The following is a 19,375-nucleotide window of genomic DNA, read 5'->3' on the forward strand; positions in this document are numbered from 1 at the left end:
AGAAGAGGTAGAATGGAACCTTCCAAGCCCCACAGAAGGTAAGATGGCAGCCCATGTTCCTTAGAAACTCAGATACTTCAGTTAATTGTAAGCCTAGAAACAACCAGCTCAGAGGCGAAGAGGAGAGGAAGCAGCAGTGTGGATACTGGAAAAAGCTACCCTACACTGGGATACCTAGGTAAGAGTTCCAGCCCTGACATTTCCTCCTGGCAAGGTCACAAGAGAACAGGGGTGGTGTGAAGAAAACATTTTGTAATCAGCGAAGCCCCATAGAAATGGCAACTCTTCTTCTGAGGTGTGAATGCCAGTCAACTATGATTAGCCAAACTGATACTTGTTACAGACTCACATTTTAGTAGATTCTCAGATCATGACATGCTAGAATTTAGATGGCAGCTGTGGTGTATAGGAAAGAGCTCTGAATCTGGAGCAAAATGAGCTAGGTTCAAATCCTAGTTCTCTTCTTCCTCTATGTGTGACCTTGGACAAATCACCTCCTTTCTTAGCCTCAGTTCCCTATTCATAAAATGAAAGGATTAAACTAGATCTCAGGTTCTTGCCCTAGGGTCTATGAACTTGGTTTTTTAATTTCAACAACTGCATTTCTATATAATTGGTTTCCTTTGTGGTAGTATGATTTTAGTTTATACATTTTAAAATGTTATACTAGGAAGGAGTCCATAGGTCTCACCAGACTCATAAAGGAGTCCCTGACACAAAAATGCTTAAGAACCCCTGGAATAGATGATCTCTAAGTTCTTTTCTAGTTCTATATCCTATGATCAATAGAGCTGGGAACTTGAAATCCAGAATATTAGAGCTGGGAGGGACTTTAGAACACAGAATATTGGAGATGGAATGAACCTTAGAACACAGAACATTAGAGCTGGCATGAACTTCAGAACACAGAATATTGGAGCTGGGATGGACCTTAGAACACAGAACATTAGAACTGAGATTGACCTTATAACAGAGTATTAGAGCCAGGGGGACCTCAGAACATAGAGTTAATAAGAGGCAGAGCTGGCACTCAAACTCGGGTCACCTTGACAGGGTTATGTGCCCATCATTCAGTTTCAGAAGCCAAGACCTCTGCCCCTTTTTGCCAAAAGGAATTTGGCTCCCATTTCTTGAAAACCCTTAAACTTTTAGATTCCTTATAGACTCCCCTTATCTCCCTTCCAAAGCCTTAGCCTTACCTTTTGATCTTATTCAGATGCACCTTTGCCCCTAGCCCTAAAAAGAAGTTTGTCTACTGGTCCCAGAAAACCCTTAAACTTTTAGGTTCCTTATCTACTCTCTTTATCTCCCTTTGAAAGCAAACTTCTACCTTTCAGTTCCCTTTTATCTATTTCTCATTGTTTATTCAAATCTCTCAGACCTTCCAAATGGAATTCTCACCTAAACCCTTTCCCCAACCAACCTCCCTTCCTCTGGCCACCCAAAGTTACTTTAGTGTATCTAAGAGCCACCTTAGCCCCCATTTCAATGCTGAGATCTTCTCATGCCCAGAAGGCTGAGACTGTCTCATGCCTGCTCATCCCTATGGGCGTTACTGATGTTTGAGCTCTTTGGGAGTCTGGCCTATATGCTTTATCTCTAACAAACTTTTTCTCTGGCTGGAAGAACATTTGGGTTGAATTCTTTCAGGCAGGGCTCGGCGCTGTGATCTTGGGGTGCCTCTGTGCATCTAGGAGCACCCCAAAACTTCTAGACCTCTTCAACCTGATTCCAAATCCATTACTAACTGTCCTCCACATTGTCCCCAATTTAGCCCTTTGGGCCCCCTACTCATATACCCTCTGGCTAAGGGACAGTCCCATAAAGCAAGCAGTTCCCCAGAGAACCAGGGAGCATTTGATCACCTAAAGTTCAGTTTGCCAGGAAAAAAACAAAAATGCAGAGTTGAAGCAAGCCCTTTGGGAGTAGAGCTGATTCAAGAGATGAAGAAGGCAGACATGCTAGAGTTTGCTAGGGGGTTTTCTTAGAAATTGATACCCAGTGTGTGTTTGAGGGAGAGCCCTCCTATTTCTGAAGCATTTTAAGATGTTCCTTGTGAGGTACATAATGCAAATATCCTTTTTTGCAAATGATAAAACTGAATCTTAGTGGAAGAGAGTAATTTGTGGAGGCTTGCACAGTTCATTAGAGCTAGAGATGGAGCCCAGGTCTTCAAATTCCAAGGCCAGTGTCTTTTCCCCTTTATCAAAAAACCTCCTCCACTAAGAATACAGGGTATCCCAAAAGTCTCAGTGCAGTGTAAGCTTTAAGCACTTAAAATGTACTGAGACTTTTGGGACACCCTGTATTTCGCTATTGTCCTGTCAAAGATTAAGCATAAAGCAATCCAAAGTTGAGCACTATCAAAAGTTTAGACTCCAAACTGCAGAGATGGGCAGCTAATGTGCAAAAGTTACTCCTAGCAGACTGCAAGCTCCTTGAAGGCAGTGTCTTTTTTCACTTAAGTCTTTGTATTCCCAGTGACTAACAAACAGTAGGCAATTAATAAATGGTTATTGAATTGAATTGACATAGAATTTCCCTGGACTTACTGAAGAGTGGTAGTCTCTCTCCCACAGAACTGCTTAGGCCTTTTGTTCACAATCAAAGTTCAATTAAAGGAACTGAGTATTTAGTCTGGACAAAAAAAAGGATTTGGGACAAAGGGAAGGTGTGGGTATAATGTTGGTGTTGGTGTTGCCATGCCTGCCTCTTCATGATCCCATTGCGGTTTTCCTGGCAAAGACACTGGAGTGGTTTGCCATGTCCTTCTCTAGCTCATTTTTACAGATGAGGAAACTGAAGCAAACAGGGTTAAGTGATTTGCCCAGGATTGCATGCATAGCTAGTAAGTGAAGTCACATTTGAACTCAGATCCTCCTGACTCCAGGCCTAGCCCTCTATTCACTGTGTCACCTGGCTCCCCTGTGGATATAATAGCCGCCTTCAAATATTTTACTTGCTCCCAGAACAAGCCAGTCTGTAGAAGATAGAGGAAGACAGATATATAGATATACTTCCTAAAAATCAAAGATGCCCAAAGCTTCCCTCAGCAGATACTGATTTCCTTGTCACTGGGGTATCTTCAAGCAGATGCTGGATGGCTCATTGTCAGGAAAACTGTAAAAGAGATTCATTCTCAAGTACAGATGGAGTAGACTCTAATCCCTTCCAATTTCAATGTTCTATAACCATATGATTCTTTTTGTGTAGGTGGTCGGGGGACAGTATAGATAGAAAAGGGATGGAAACATTAGGAGAGAATATTTTAAATGATAAAAATAATGAACTTTACAAGTCCAAGGAAAGAAAATGTGAGAGACTATCACAGACAAATTTCCTGTGTTAAGGAGGAAGAAGCTGGAGGAACTGCATCTTCCACTTAAGTGAAAATTGTTCTTTCTCGAATCCTTCTTGCCCCTCAAGGGCTCCCATTATTACTCTACAAGGCTTTCAGAGTCTATGTACAAATGAGAAGGAAACAAGACTGTTAGGGCAGAGACTTTATTTTACATTAAGACCTGGGAGCACCAACCCAAGAATAACAAAGGTACAGAGGCATTAGGCAGGGCTCACAAAAATGAGCCAAAGGGAGTGGTGATCACTGGGTACCAATGTTAGTTGTCTAGGGATATAGCATGCCAGATGAAAAAAACCTTTTTTTTCTTTTTGGACAGAGTAAATTGTTTAATCGATCAGGGGAACACTATGGATTGACTATGCCTCTATTTCAGCAAGCTATCTGACAAAGTGTCCCATCATAGTCTTATATTGTTGTTGTCTTCACTCATCCTTTGTTTTCAAAGAGGACCAATGACATCATGATGTCGAGGTAAATAGTGGATGATGGGTGATGTCTTGACTTGCTCATGAATTAGATTTAAGTGAAGCAGAACTGTGTGAAGTCATCAGCCTCAATCTCTCTTCCAGAGCCATTGAAGTCCAGTGGCAGGCCAAAAGTCAAGATGATTGGCAATGGCCCAAGATGCAGTGGATGACCTTGACATAATCTTCTGTACAATTAAGAGAAATGCAGGCTAGATGTTAGTTCAGCTAGATGGATTCTGAACTCATTGAATGATTTAACCCCTCCCCCACACAAAAAAAGAATTATTAGTGGATCATTGTTGACCTGGAGGGAAGTTTCTAGTGAAGTTCCTCAAGGATTCTTCCTCAACCCTTTGTTATTTACCTCCTTTTTATCAGTTATTTGAATGAAGTGATTTAGGGGCAGTTAGGTGGAGTGGAGGATAGAGTGACAGGCCTGGGGTAAGGAAGATCAGAGTTCAAATCCAGCCTCAGTCACTTAATACCTGTGTGACCCTGGGCAAGTCACTTAATCAGTTTGCCTCAGTTTCCTTATTTGTGAAATGAGAATAATAATAATCCCTACCTCTCAAGGTTGTTGTGAGGATCAAATGAGATAATAATTGTGGAGTTTAGCACAGTGTCTGGAACATAAAAAGTGCTACATATGTTAGTAGTAGTAGTACCCTTTGACTACTTCTCTGAATTCCACTCACATTAATGGATCAAGTCCCCAGAGAGTAGCTGACTCTACTATGACTCTACATCTAACTCTAAGGGGCTAGGATTTTTGATATTGTTGCTCCTGAGTCCCCATTGGTGTGATCCCCATCAACTATCAACCAATTGATTCTATTCGCTTTTGGAAAAAAGGATTTACTAAGAAGGTTTAGTAAGAACAAGTGATACAAAACATTCTTTTTTTTTAAGGCAACTGGGGTTAAGTGACTTGCCCAGGGTCACACAGCTAGCAAGTGTCAAATGTTTGGTCTGAGGCCAGATTTGAACTCAGGTGCTCCTGACTTCAGGGCCAGTACTCTATCCACTGTGCCACCTAGTTGTCCCCAGTACAAAACATTCTTCCAAAAATCTGGGATACACTCTCCCATAAATACACACAATGTCCATGGGAAGAGAGTAGGACCAAATAAAATACAATTGTGATGAAGGTACATGTTGTAGAGAGGATGGGCGGCAAAAGGATACCTCCCAACTCCTGGCCCTGGAAATCCTTTTTTCCCTTTGTGGATTCCTCATAAAATTCTCCTTAGGTGTAATTCTTTGCTGGACTTAAGGGGTTGGCATCTTTCTAAAATCCATAGCTGGTACTTCTCTCCACCATGCAGAGTCACACTCAAAGAAGCTGCCAATATCCTAATAACTATCTTTCTGTAGTTATTTCATCTGTAGTTATTTCAATTGCATTTGACCATCACATCTCGGGGGGCACTGTTACTAACATCATTTTGGATCTATGGAACCTCTCACAAGATCTCTGTGTCTGCTGAACTCACAAGGTCTGCTACACATTTTCATCTCAGAATATCCCTTTACTTGAGACCAAGTAAGAATAAATATAAAGAGATAGAGGCAGCCATGCCCCCATAGTTTGTGGTTCTCCCTTACATGACTCTTTTTTATATAGTATTTTATTTTTTTCCCCAATTGCATGTCAAGAAAATTTTTAGCATTCATTCTGACAAAATTTTGAGTTCTAAATTTTTCTCCCTTCCTCCCTCCTCTCCCCTCTTCCAAAAATGATAGGCAATACCATTTCTGGTTATACATGTGCTATCATGTAAAACATATTTCCATATTAGTCACAGTTGTGAAAAAAGAAATAGATGAAAAGGAAAAAAACATGAAAAAGAATAGAATAAGTGAAAAAAATAGACTTTGCTTTGTGTTCAGAGTCTATCAGTTCTTTATCTAGATGTGGATAGTGTTTTCCTTCATGAGTCCTTTGTGACTAGTCTTGGATCCTTGTGTTGCTGAGGCAGGCTGAGTCATTCATAGTTGATCATCACACACAATGTTGCTGATACTGTGTACAATGTTTTCTTGATTCTGCTCATTTCATTTTGCATCAGTTCATACAAGTTTTTCTGGGTTTTTCTGAAATCTGTCTATTTATCATTTCTTACAGCACAATAGTATTCCATTACATTAGTATACCACAGCTTGTTCAGCCATTCCCCAACTGATGGGCATCCTCTCAATTTCCAATTCTTTGCCACCACAAAAAGAGCTGCTATAAATATTTTTGTACAAATAGGTACTTTTCCCTTTTTTATGATATCTTTGGGATATAGATCTAATAGTGGTATTGCTAGGTCAAAGGGTATGACAGTTTCATAGCCTTTTGGGCATTGTTCCAAATCGCTCTCCAGAATAGTTGGGTCAGTTCACAACTACACCAATGGTGCATTAGTGTCCCAATTTTCCCACATCCTCTCCAACATTTATAATTTTCCTTTTGTGTCATATTAGCCAATCTTATAGGTGAGAGGTGGTACATCAGAGCTGTTTTAATTTGCATTTCTCTAATTAAAAGTGATTTAGAACCTATAGATAGCTTTGGTTTCTTCATCTGAAAACTGCCTGGTCATATCCTTTGAGTATTTATCAGTTGGGGGAATGATCCATATTCTTTAAATTTTACTCCATTCTCTATATACTTGAGACATGAGGCCTTTATCAGAAATACTTGCTGTGAAGATTGTTTCCCAGCTTTCTGCTTTCCATCTAATCTTGGTTGCGTTGGTTTTGTTTGTACAAAAGTTTTTTTTTAATTTAATATAATCAAAATGATCTACTTTACATTTCAAATTGTTTTCTATCTCTAGTTTGGTCATGAATTCTTCCCTTCCCCATGGATCTGACAGGTAGACTATTCCTTGTTCTTCTAATTTACTTATGGTGTCACCCTTTACATCTAAATCATGCACCCACTTTACCCTTATCTTGGTATACAGTGGGAGATATTGGTCCTTGCCTGGTCTGTGTCTTATTGTTTTCCAGTTTTCCCAGCAGTTTTTGTCAAATAGTGAATTCTTATCACAAAATTCTTATCACTCACAAATGGGGTCTTTGGATTTATCAAACACCAAGTTACTATGGTCATTGACTGCTGTGTCTTGTGTCCCTAATCTATTCTACTGATCTACCATTCTATTTCTTAGCCAGTACCAGATAGTCTTGATGATTACTGCTTTATAATATAGTTTGAGATCTGGTATTGCTATACCATCTTCCTTTGGATTTTTTTTTCATTAATTCCCTTGATACTCTTGACCTTTTGTTCTTCCAGATGATTTTTTATATTATCTTTTCTAGCTCTATCAAATAATTTTTGTTAGTTTCATTGGTATGGCAGGGAATAAGTAAATGAATTTAGGCAGAATCCCACATGATTCTTGACACCAGGTCAAACTAGTCCAGCCTTAAATGAAAAAGAAAACAGGAGATATGTGGGTCACTTCTTTTTGAGTTCCATCTCAGCAGTCCCTGAGTCACCAGTTCTTTAGGATCTATAGCCAATCAGAAAAATTTTCATAATTATACCAAACCAGCAATTCAGTTGGAGATGATAAAAAAGAGAGTCCTCACTCCACACAGTTTTTATGTGGTTTCTTGGACTGGAACCAGGTAGGGAAGATCTGTGCGTTCTTCAGGGACTGATTCCTTCCATAGGCCAAACAGCCCCTATTACACATAGATGGAATGAATGCTTGTCAAATTGGCAGATTCTGTGAACCTGGAAGGAATAGCTAACATGTTGGATAAAAATCAGGACCTGAAAAGATTTTAACCAGCTAGAATGATAGACAGAAAAGATGAAATTGGATAGAGATAAATGTAAAATTATGTACTTTGAAATAATCGATTGCACAGGTGCAAAATGGGGAAGGTGTGGCTAGACAGCAGTCTATGTGAAAATTTTGGGGGTGAGAGAAGTGGGTCTTAGTGGATTGAGTCATTAGTGGCAGCTTACAAAGTCAATACAATTTTAGGTTGCATAGCATACAATGGGGGCAGCTAGGTGGCACAGTGGTTAGAGTGCCAGACCTGAAGTCAGGAAGACTTATCTTCATTAATTCAAATCTGGCCTCAGACACTTACTAGCTGTATGACTCTGGGCAAATCACTTAACCGTGTTTGCCTCAGTTTCCTCATCTGTAAAATGAGCTGAAGAAGGGAATTGTCAACCACTCCAGTATCTTTGCCAAGAAAATCCTGAACAGAGTGACAGAGAGACAGGAATGACTGGAAAATGACTAAACAACAAGGCTCCACAATGCACAATGTTCTTCCCACGGTGAATCGTGAAATTTGTGAGAGAAATGAAATAGACCTCAGAGATTACCTAGCATAAAAACCTCCTTCCCACTTCTTGCAGAAGAAGAAACTTGGGCTTGGAAAGGGGAAAGGATTAACCAAGGTTACCTACCCAGTGAGTGTCCTGGCCAAGCCAGGATTCAAACAGCTCAACTGGCTCAAAATCTAGTTGCCTTTCTTTTAGAACCAAAAGGGCATCTAGTCTCCAACCCCCTTGTTTTATGGATGAGAAAACAGATACAAAGAGGGAGAGTTACTTAATAATAACAAATAATAGCTTATATTTGTAAGGGACTTATTATGCACCAGGCACTATGCTAAGTACTTTACAGATAATCTCATTTGACCTTCACAACGACCCTGGGAAGTAGGTGCTATTATTATTCCCATTTTACAGATGAAGATTGAGGCAAACAGCACCTAACTGACTTTCACAGGACCACACAGCTAGGAAGTATCTGAGACTAGCTTTGAACATAGGTCTTCCTGTCTCTAGGCTCAGTGCTCTGTCCATTGTAGCACCAGTTGCCCAAGGTCACAGAGTGAGTAGGAACTGTGAGTAGAGTAAGAACACAAAGCCAGGGCTCCTAACTCCCAGCTAGTTCTCTTTCTACTACACCCCATTGCTGCACTTCCCTCTTATTAACAACATCGCAGGATCTTGATCCTCTCTGTGCCTTTAAATCCCCCCTCCTCCTACTCCTCTCTCCCCTTTACTCTCAATAAGTGTTATTTCTCTAAATGTAATAGGGCTCTGTGCATTCCAAGCACAGACTTCCTCCCCAGAACCATGCAGCTAAAATGAGTGTTTAAGGGAAATAATAACGTCCCTATTTGTTCTACACCAAAGGGCAGAAGTCTGAGGGGACTGATTAAAAGAGGGAGCTCAGGGGCCCTGGGCTGGGCTAGGCCTGTGACTGGGACAATTAACTTGGTTTGTAGCTGGCCCTGCCTGGTGCTGCTAATCAGGCTGCCCTGCCCCTCACAAGGGGAAGACCAGATCCCAGTGGAACTTGGCCCACAAGCTAGAAAGGTCAAAAAACAAAGGAATGGTTGCTTTTCTGCTTCCCTTTTGGACCCTTTGCTGCTCAGCCAGAAGATTTAGAGCTGGGAGGGACCTTAGAGATTTTATCATCCAACTTCCTCCAAACATCTTACTCCAAAAATTCTCTAAAAATCCAAAAAAGTGAAGCCAAGATTTGTCCAAGGTTGCAGAACTAGGAAGGGGCTGAGCCAGGATTCAAAGCTAAGCCTTCTGACTCCAAAGCCTAGGCTCTTTGCATCACACCAGGAACACTATAGATGCCATGAGTATTGTCCTGTCCCTGATCATACACCTGATAAGTGTCAGTGGCAAGATTTGAATCCAGGTTTCCTGGCTTTACATGTCAGGCTCTCTCTACTGCCTTGCAATGTCCTGCCTCTACCACTCTAGTCCAATTGGAAAAGCCCTAGACTGGGTTCTAGATTTGTGCTTATCACTAAGGAGCTTCCTGCTAAGTCTCAAATACTTGCCAAGCATCTCTTCTCTTCAGGCCCAGGGGGGAACCCTGTGGGAGACGCAAAGAGGGATTTGTCATGTCCCTGCCCTCTAAGACTTCAAAGTCTGCCTAGGGAAACAAGACACACACAGAGGAAAAGACAACTAGCAATGCCTGAGGCGGCAAGGTATAGTGGATGGCATAGTGGGCCTGAAGTCAGCAAGATATGCGTTCAAATCCCATTTCTGACAATTATCAGGTTTGTAACCATTGGCAAGGGCAACTAGATAGCACAGTGGCCTTGAGTCAGGAAGAACTGAGCTCAAATCTGACCTCAGAAACTTATTAGCTCTGTGACCCTGGGCAAGTCACTTAATCCTGTTTGCCTCAGTTTTCTCTTTTATGAAATGAACTGGAAAAGGAAATGGCAAATCACTCCAGTATCTTTGCCAAGAAAACCCCAAATGTGGTCACAAAGTGTCAGACAGAAGTGGAAACAACTAAACAATAACAACAATAACCACGGATAAGTTATTTGATGCCCCTGGGTTTCAGTTTCCTACTGAGTGTAATAACTTTTGCAGTACCTGCCTCATAAGATTGTAAGGTAAGGCTCAAATGAAATAAAATGTGTAAAGTGCTATCAATCAATCAACTGGGAAGCAATCCCCAGGGAGATGCAGCCTGGCAATTGCTCCTACAGGTACTACTGAAGACCTAGGAAAGAAATTTCTTGCCACTCAAGTTCTTGGCACTGCTAAATTGTTCAACATCAGAGGCTCATGTGATTTGATGAAGGGAAATAACCTTCAAGAAGAGGTATCACCATCTACTCTGAGGCTCCAACCTAAAACCATGAGACTATTCTGCCAGAAATGCTGCAAAAACCTTCCATGTGTGCTGTCTCCTCCATTAGAATCTGAATTCCTTGAGAGAAAGAATTGTCTTCAATCTGCATTCCCAGCCCTTAAAACAGTGCTTGGCACACAGTAAAACACTCATTAAATGCTTTGTTCATTAATTCATACAAGCATTTAGTAGGTGCTCACCCTCAAGGTGCTTACATTCTGATAGGATTCCTACAAATGCCAACTACTATTAATGATGGGCAATGTGTGACGGGTAGTGAGCATCACACTTCAAGGATCTCTCTCCCCCAGTGCTACTCAGAGCTGTCTTAGTAGATGGTCTTATGAGCTGCTCTGGTTGATAAAATCACCACCTGGTAGTTGGAAGTCTCTGGTGTTAATAAAATGGTGGCTCCCGATTTATTTGGACTAGCCTTCCAACAGCAAAAATACAGTCCTCAAAAATCCCCCAAGTTGGCAGAAACAGCTAGAGCTTGGATTCAATTGGTACCAAAGGAGAATGCCTGGGGTCACAGTGAAGCTTCGCCAGAGAGCTTTAGTGGAGATGTAATAACAACAACTGACATTTCTGTGTAGCTTGACCTTCACAGAGGACTTCACATTCATGATGTCATTTGAGCTTCACCACAGTCCTAATGTAGGTATGGATATATCCATTTTATGTACAGCTGGGGAGATCACGGGAATTGCTGAAATTAGGCAATGCCCCCAGTTGCATGTCCCTTAGTAAGGAACCAGAGTACCTGGTTCAGTTCCACTCAGGAGGCCCCAGGCCAGCAAATCAGGACATGGAGGACTCCTGATTGGTCCACAGTGCCTGGAGGTTCTCATAGTCCAGCAAATCAGTCATTTCTCTTACTACCTCTGCTGCATACAGATTGTAAGTGGTCACTAATAACTCCCATTACTATCCTTCTTTAAGTTTTATGAAGTATACCCCTCACTATCTACCCTGAGAGTTGAGTGGTACCTGGCTTATGATCCCCATCTTACAGATAAGGAAGTGGATAATGGCATCAAAAAGCTGCAGAGGCTGAGAAAAGAGCTTTGGATTGGGCATTTAAAAACTCACTGGTGACTCTAAGAGCAGAGCATAGTGGAAAGAGCACCAGACTGGGAGTGAGAAGGCCTAAGCAAGGCTTACTACCACCATCTCTTTGCCACCTTGGGCAAGTCACTTAACCTTCTTAAGCCTCAGTTTCCTCATTTGCAGAATGTGGGCAGAATGTGTGCATTAGATTATCTCTGAGTCCTCCTCCAATTCTGACATTCTGAGTCAATGATTTTATAAAAACTTCAGTAGAGTTGGAGGGAGGGGGTGTGGAATTTGAAGCCAGAATGCAAGGGAGAGAGTGGGTGGAGAAAACGGAGCCAGTGGATGTAGCATTTCAAGAAGTTTAACAGTGAAAGGGAAGAGAAAAATGGGACAAAAGATCAAGGGACCAACCAAGTGGAAGGAAGGGATTTTTTTTCCCATGGATGTAGGAGATCTGAGCAAGTTGGAAAGGGAGATCCTTGTAGAAGAGATCAAAGAAAGAAGGGAGCTTGATGGTGATGGGACCTTAGTAGGAGAACCCACAAACTGTTTATTATATGGAAAAAACCTACAGAGATCTAGCAGAAGCAGACAGGGAGGGAGGGAGGGAGAGAAAGAGAGAGAGAGAGAGAGAGAGAGAGAGAGAAGGAGAAGAGAGGAAAGAATTGAGGAAGAGTATGGAAGGAGAGCAAGAAAGTATGGAAAGAGAGGGGTTGAAAAAAATAAGATAGCAAGAGAAATCAAATAAATAAAAAATAAATGGGAAATAAGAGAATAAAAGAAAATAGGGGAAAATAAAAATATATCTTATACAATAGGTACTTGAGATTCTACAGATCTTTACATAAGAGGACATGTGGTCTCAGCTATATTGTACTATATAACATCCATCTGAAGGTGGGGGGGGGGACCCACTACTTCCTAGGGTAACCCATCCCATTTTTTGGACAGTTCTCATCATTAGTGGTTTTTCCTTACATCTCACTGAAATGTGTGTCTTTTTAATTTCCAACCGTTGTTCTTAGTTCTGTCCACAGAGGCCAAACAAAACAAGCTACATCTTCTCTTTTCCAGGGAAAAATTCCCCGGGTATTTCAACTTGTCCTAGTGTGGCTGTGGGCAAATATCCTTAATATCTCCAGGAGAGGGCATCTATCACTCTTTTGGTAGATCCAGGCAAGTTCTATGTTCATGTTCATGCCAAACTCCTGCAAATAATATGTCCATTTGAGGTCTGAGCTTTTAAGAGCCTAGGATCTAGATAGGTTAAGGAACCTTCAAAATCATCAAATCATACTCCCTTCATTTATCACAGGTATAAACCAAGAATGAGGGAAGGGAAGTAACTTACCCAAGGGCTCATAGATTGTAAAGAGCAGTCAGGATTTGAAACCCGGTCTGCAGACTCCAGATTCAGCATCTTTCCTGACTTCACCTTGGCTTTGAGGTTAGCGGCTAAACTGACAATAGCAAGGAGTTCTTGGTGTGCCCATGTCATGGTAAGAACACTGATCTTGAACTTAGAAAGTCTGACTTTGAATCCTGATTCTGACAATCATTACAACAAGACCTTTTCTTGGGTAACTTCATCTCCTTGAGAAGAGAGAAAGAGAAGAAAGGAGAGAGGGAGAGGAGGGAGGGAGGGAGGGAGGGAGGAAGGAAGGAAGGAAGGAAGGAAGGAAGGAAGGAAAGAAGGAAAGAAGGAAGACGGAAAAAAGGAAAGTACTGAGAGACAGAAAAAAAAGATATGAGAAGAACAGAGAAAAGAAGCCAGAGAAACTGATAAAGAGAGGAAGAGGGAGGAAAAATAACAGTTAGCATTGGATAAAAGTTTGAAGTGAAAGGCATTTGGCAACCTCATATAGCCTGTGAAATGATATTAACATTTGATTATTGTAAGGTGAGCTTTTTAAAACGGAATTTTAAATGTTAGCCTGCTGTTCCAGAGCACAAAACCTTTAATTTTATGCAAATGAACAGCGAGGAGCTGGGCGCTTAATGTAAACGAACACTTTCTTTGTAGGAGAGGGTGGAAGAGAGAAAAAAAAATTCCCCAGGATTCTTTAATTGCTGTCTGAAATTATGTAAATCCCCCCGCCAGGCAGAACACAATTATCCCGTGGCCCTCTCTGCCAGCGCGCTAATGTCTAACAAAATATCGGTGGGTGACATTTAGACGAGGTAATGCAAATGAGAATTAATTTTTTTCCAAGACAAAGGGCAGCGAAAAGATCACCTCATCCATATACAGGAGAGGGGAGAAACTCAACAGCCCTGGCTTGAGGGTGGGGAGGGGGGAGCCAGAGAGTCCGGAAGGTGTGGGCGGGTGTAAGTTGGTGCCGGGAGCCAAGTCTAGTCCCTATATCCAGAGCCTGTGTTTCTAACCCTAATAGGATTATAGATTGTTAGTGCTGAAAAGGACTTTAAAGACAACGGTCTCATTTTATAATGGGGTAAACTGAGGCCTAGCCAGTGAAAGTGACTTGCCCAAGGCCAGGCAGCTAGCAAGGAGTACTGCTGGGGTCAGAACCTAGATTTTCTGAATTCAGTTTTGTGGTCTTTGCATTAAACCACAGTGCTTCGAAAAAGCCAGTGTGTTCTCTTAGAACAGTTCAAGCCAATTAGGTCTGCAGTCTTTGAGCACAGCCTCCAGGAAGCTTGCTTCAAACAAAAGATGTGGGTTTTATTTTTTGTCTTTTTAATACAAAAGAAAGAAAAAAGTTGCACGTCTTTAAAAGAAGAAAAAAAATTTCAGTAAGAAAGTTCTCATTGATTTTTGAAAAACAATTTAACTAAGATACCTCCTCTGGTTTTGAAGAAATGAGAGGTTCCAGGAGTGTTCAACATTGCATATGAATGTGTATGTATGTGTGTGTTTTGCTAAATTTTATTTCTTTTCTTTCATTAAAGAATATTTATTTTAAGAGATGGCTTTCTGGAAGGAGATGGGGAAGAATACAGGGGGAAATCCTGGCAGTGGAAAAATAAAAAATATCAATAAAAATCCTACCATTTTACATAGGAGTTTAGCGAAGGAAAGGGTTTTGGAAAACAGAATGTTAGGACATTGAACTTAAGATATTTTAGAATGCTAGGATTGTAGGAAGGTGATCTTAAAACTTAGAATGTTAAAGCTATAAGAGACCTCAGGGGTCACCTAGACCAACCCATGATTAAATAGGACTTTAGGATATAGAATGTGAGAACAAGGAAGTTAGAGCTGGAAGGGGCCTTAGAAGATAGGATATTAAAACACAGAACTAGGATGTTAAAATTGGAAGAGACCCTAAAAATCACTTGGTCCCCAAATCACAGAATCTCAAGAGGTGGAAAGTACATCAGAGGCCAATGACTCAGACCTAAACCTGAGCAAGAACCTCCTCTGTAATATTCCCGACAAATGGTCATCCAGTCTTTGGTTAAAGATCTCTAGTAAGTTCTCTTGGCTTGGAGGGGAGGAGGGGAAAAAAGGGGGGAAAATTTTACATGATAACTTTATTATATATTTAAAAGGAATACCAAGCAGTACATAATAGATTCGCAGTTTCATGTGCAACCATTTTTTATTATCCTATATTATGGAAATGTTTGTTTTATTCCATAAATTAAAAATAAAATAAATAAAAATTTGCTTAAAATTAGACTGAAAATTATTTCTTTTAAAAAAGATCTCTAGCAAGGAAGACCCCACTATTCCCTAGGGCAGCCCATTCCACTTCTGAATAACTCTAATTCTTAGGAAATTTTTTCTCATAAGTCAAGCTTAAATCCGCCTTTCTGAAACTTCCATCCATTGCTCCTAATTCTAAAACAAGTCCTATCCCTCTCCCTATATATAAACCTTTCAGATTCTTAGAGATCCCTATCCTGCCCCACCCCTATACTCAGTCTTCTCAAGCTAAACATTCCACAAAGCCTGAGGTCAATTACATTATCTTTTTTTTTTTTCTTTCTAGGTCACACCAGCCATTCGTACTGAATGTGCAGTATCTTAAAAATGCCAGATCCTTTTCAAATATCTGATATCTAGTTATTTCTTCTCCTTCACCCTCTACTTGAGAAGCTGTTTTGAATTCAAATATATGATTTTGCATTTTTTCTTTCAAATTTCATCTTATTAGAATCAGCCTGTCATTCTAATCTGTTGAGATCTTTTTGTAGTCTCACCCTATCATCACACATGTGGGCTACCCCTCTCACATTCCTGTCACTAGTAAAATTGACAAACATTCCATCTACTTATACCTTCATACAAGTCATTGAAAAATGTTGGGCACTCCACTACAGACCTTGCTCCAAAAGTTAAGGTTGATTCATCTGCGCCAACAGCATTGCTCATTAAACCAACTCCAAATTCACGTAATAAATGGCAGGAATTGTTTCATTCTTGTCTTTGTATAACCATAGCCTAGCACAGTGCCTGGCATATGGTAGGTGCTTAATAAATACTTGTTGAATTTAATTAAATGGTACTATCATTTAGCTGGTGTCTGTCTATTTTTTCCACGGGGGTGATGGGGCATGACCTCTTCTGGATAACTCCACTTTGGCTTTTAGTGATTGCTACTTTCCTTTTTAAATGATCCTAAGCCATTCCTTCAATGTTTTGTGCTAGAATATTGCCAGATTGAGAGTCAAGTTCAATGGCCTATAGCCTACACACACCCTATTCCCTTGTGGAGCTTGATGGCACAGTAGTGAGAATGCTGGACCTAGAATCAGGAAGATATGGGTTCAAATCCTGGCTCAGACATTTACTGGCTATGTGACCTTAAGCAAGTCACTTGATCTCTCTAATTCTCAGTTTCCCCATCTGTAAAAGGGACTCGATAACAGCACCTACCTTACAGAGTTTTTGTGAAGATCAGATGAGATAATAAATGTAAAGTGCTTTGTAAACCTTAAACAGCTAAATAAGTGCCATTATTCTCTTCTGTTCTTGAAAACCAAGAAATTATTTTCCCTCTTCCTATACTAGGACATCTTTCCAATTTTCTCTGAACTTTCAGAGATATCTGACTGTAGCGCAGCAATCACATTTGCCAATTCTTTCCCTACTCGGGTATTTAGTTTATACTGGTGTGGTCACTTGAACTTATCAAGGGAATTGATGGACTCTTAATTTTCTCACTTATATCGGGTTTTAACTTCCTATTAACTACCTGTATCCCAAATTCAAAGAGCAGCTAAACAGCACAGTAGATAAAGCACTGGGCCTGGAATCAGGAAGACCTGAGTTCAAATCCAGCCTAGTTGTGTGACCCTGTTTACCTCAATTTCCTCATCTGTAAAATAAAAAGGAAATGGCAAACCATTCCAGTATCTTTACCAAGAAAACTTCGAAATGGATTTATGAAGAGTTGGATACAAATGACTAACAAAATTCTAAATTCAAAATCCAGTTTTAAAGGGTCTTACCTAAAATAGGAATTCATTTGTTTTTGGTCAGAATAGTCAAAATAATTTGCATGCATCAGTCAATCAATCAACAAGCATCTTATTAAGTGTTTGCCTCAGATAAGCACTAAATGCAGAAAGATAAAAAAGAATACAGTCCTTTACCACAAAGAACTTAGACTTTCTCTAGGGAAACAACATAGCACATACAAATACAAAATAATTACAAAAGAATTTGCAGGGAGAGGTGTTAGCAGCTGGGCGTAGGAAGGGTCAGAAAGTCGTTAAGAAAGAGGTAGTCTTTGGCTGAGGTTTGGAGGAAGCTAGGCATTATAAGAGGGACTGCATCCCATGCATCAAAGGAGCCTCTTCGGGGAGGGAAATAGCAGGGAAGGAGGAATAGCGGGGTGGGGGTGGAGGGGAGGAGAGACAAGGGAATGCATTCCAGGCATGAGGAAAAATTTGTGCAAAAGCATAGAGACTGGAGATAGACAGTCATGTGGGAAGAATAGCAAGAAAACCAATTTGATTATACTGTAAGAGTACGTGAAGGGGAGTAAAATATAATAAGGTTGGAAAGGTAGGTGGGAGCCAGGTTGTAAAGAGCTTTAAATGCCAAACAAAGAAGTTTGTATGTGACTCCAAAAGCAAGAGAGAGCTACTGGAATTTACTGAGGAGAGGAGGGATGGGATCAAATCTGTCTGTGCTTTGAGAATATCACTTGGGCAGCTGTGTGGAGGGTGGGCTGGAGGGGAGAGATGCTTGAGGCAGAGGACCACTTAGGAGGATATGGAAATTGTCGGGGTGAGAAGGGCCTCAAGGCCATAGGGATGGTGAGAAGGAGATAGATTGGAGACATGTTGTGAAGCTCACTGGTCACGCTGGAGAAGGAAGTTTCAGTCAAACATTGAAGTCAGAAGCCAAATTTCAAGAGCTTGGGAACTCAGTGAGAGGAGAGAAAGTGGAGGCAAGGAGTGAGGACAGCTTTTTTTTTTTTTTCTGGGAGGTTAGCTGTGAAAGAGAAGAGAAAGATATAAAGTATGATATGAGAAAGATATGATATAAACACGTCCTGAGAGAAGGTCCAATAATTCTATGAACAACTGCATCTAGACCTTTGGCAACATACTCAGTGATGACATAAATACTGTTGCCCCTTCTTCAAGAGTTCAAGAATAGTTTGGAATGAAAAGAAACTTTCTACATTCACCAAACCTACTCTTCTTTGGGTCAACCATCCATGCGGTGCCCTGGACTTCCCTTCAGCCTCTTTTTATAATTCTGTAATTATAACCCAGTCCTAATCATCTGCAAGTGGAGGAATTAGCCATTGACAGTTGCTAATCCTAGGCATTCCCACCTTGGAATTCCTCCTCTTTCATCTTCCAAGCAAAGTCTGCCTGAGCCAAACATCCTCAGGAAAGTGCTTCAGTCATAAGAAAATTGCCTAGTGTGCCCAAAATCAACTAAGTATGACAATTGGATTAATTACCTGTTGTTTTGGAATATCTTTTTAAGAGGAGATGATGGTATAAAGGAAAAGGAGCTAGCTTTGGAATTAGGAGATGGTTTCAAATCCTATCTGACACATACTAGCTGTGTGACCTGGAGCACATCACTTAATCTCTAAGTTTCCTTATCTATAAAATGGGGATAATAATCCTAGTTCCCAGAGAGGTTATGAAGAGAATACTTACAGGGTTCTTGAAATGTAAACTATCATTATTGCTGTTCCTACCCAATAGTTTGAATAGGGGAAGATGCCTCAATGTATTTTACTGTATATAGATGGCATGCATGTGCTTTCTGTCTTTCCTATATACCATTGAGTGGATGGACTTTGTGCTTTCCCCATAACAATGGGAGTTCCCTAAGGTCAGGGACCATGTCTTGTCTTTTGTGTCAGCCAACTCTAAGCAATTGTCAAGGCTTGTGGATTCTACTTCCTTGATATCTCTGATATCTGTTAGAACAAATTACTTTTATCCACTCATTCTGCTGGGAGATGCTTGGGTTAGACATCCCCCTAACTCAGTGATGGAGTTGAGACTCTTTGGTTACTCTTAACCCCAACATCATGATGTCATTGATCATCTTTGAGTACAAAGGACAATGACATCTGTCCCCTTCTCTTCATTCACACTGTCACTACTGTAGTTTAGAACCCCATCCTGTCTTACTCAAACTATTGTAGTAGTTTCCTAATTGGCCTTCCTGACTCTCTCTCCCCCTTCCAATCCATCCTTCACCCAGCTGACAAAATAATTTTTCCAAAGCACAGGTACACTCGTGTCATGCCTGTGACTGAAGATCTTCCACACCTCACTTTTTTCCTATGCAACAAAATATAAATTTCCTAGTCCTCCGTTATTTATCTCTAATCTTCCAGTTCAGTCTTATTTTGCTCCAATCCTCTCCATCCTCAGGGTCCCTGTCAAACTGAACA

This window comes from Vombatus ursinus, unplaced genomic scaffold (assembly GCF_900497805.2).
Source record: "Vombatus ursinus unplaced genomic scaffold, bare-nosed wombat genome assembly UNPS02014786.1, whole genome shotgun sequence".
NCBI classification, from domain to species: Eukaryota; Metazoa; Chordata; class Mammalia; order Diprotodontia; family Vombatidae; genus Vombatus; species Vombatus ursinus.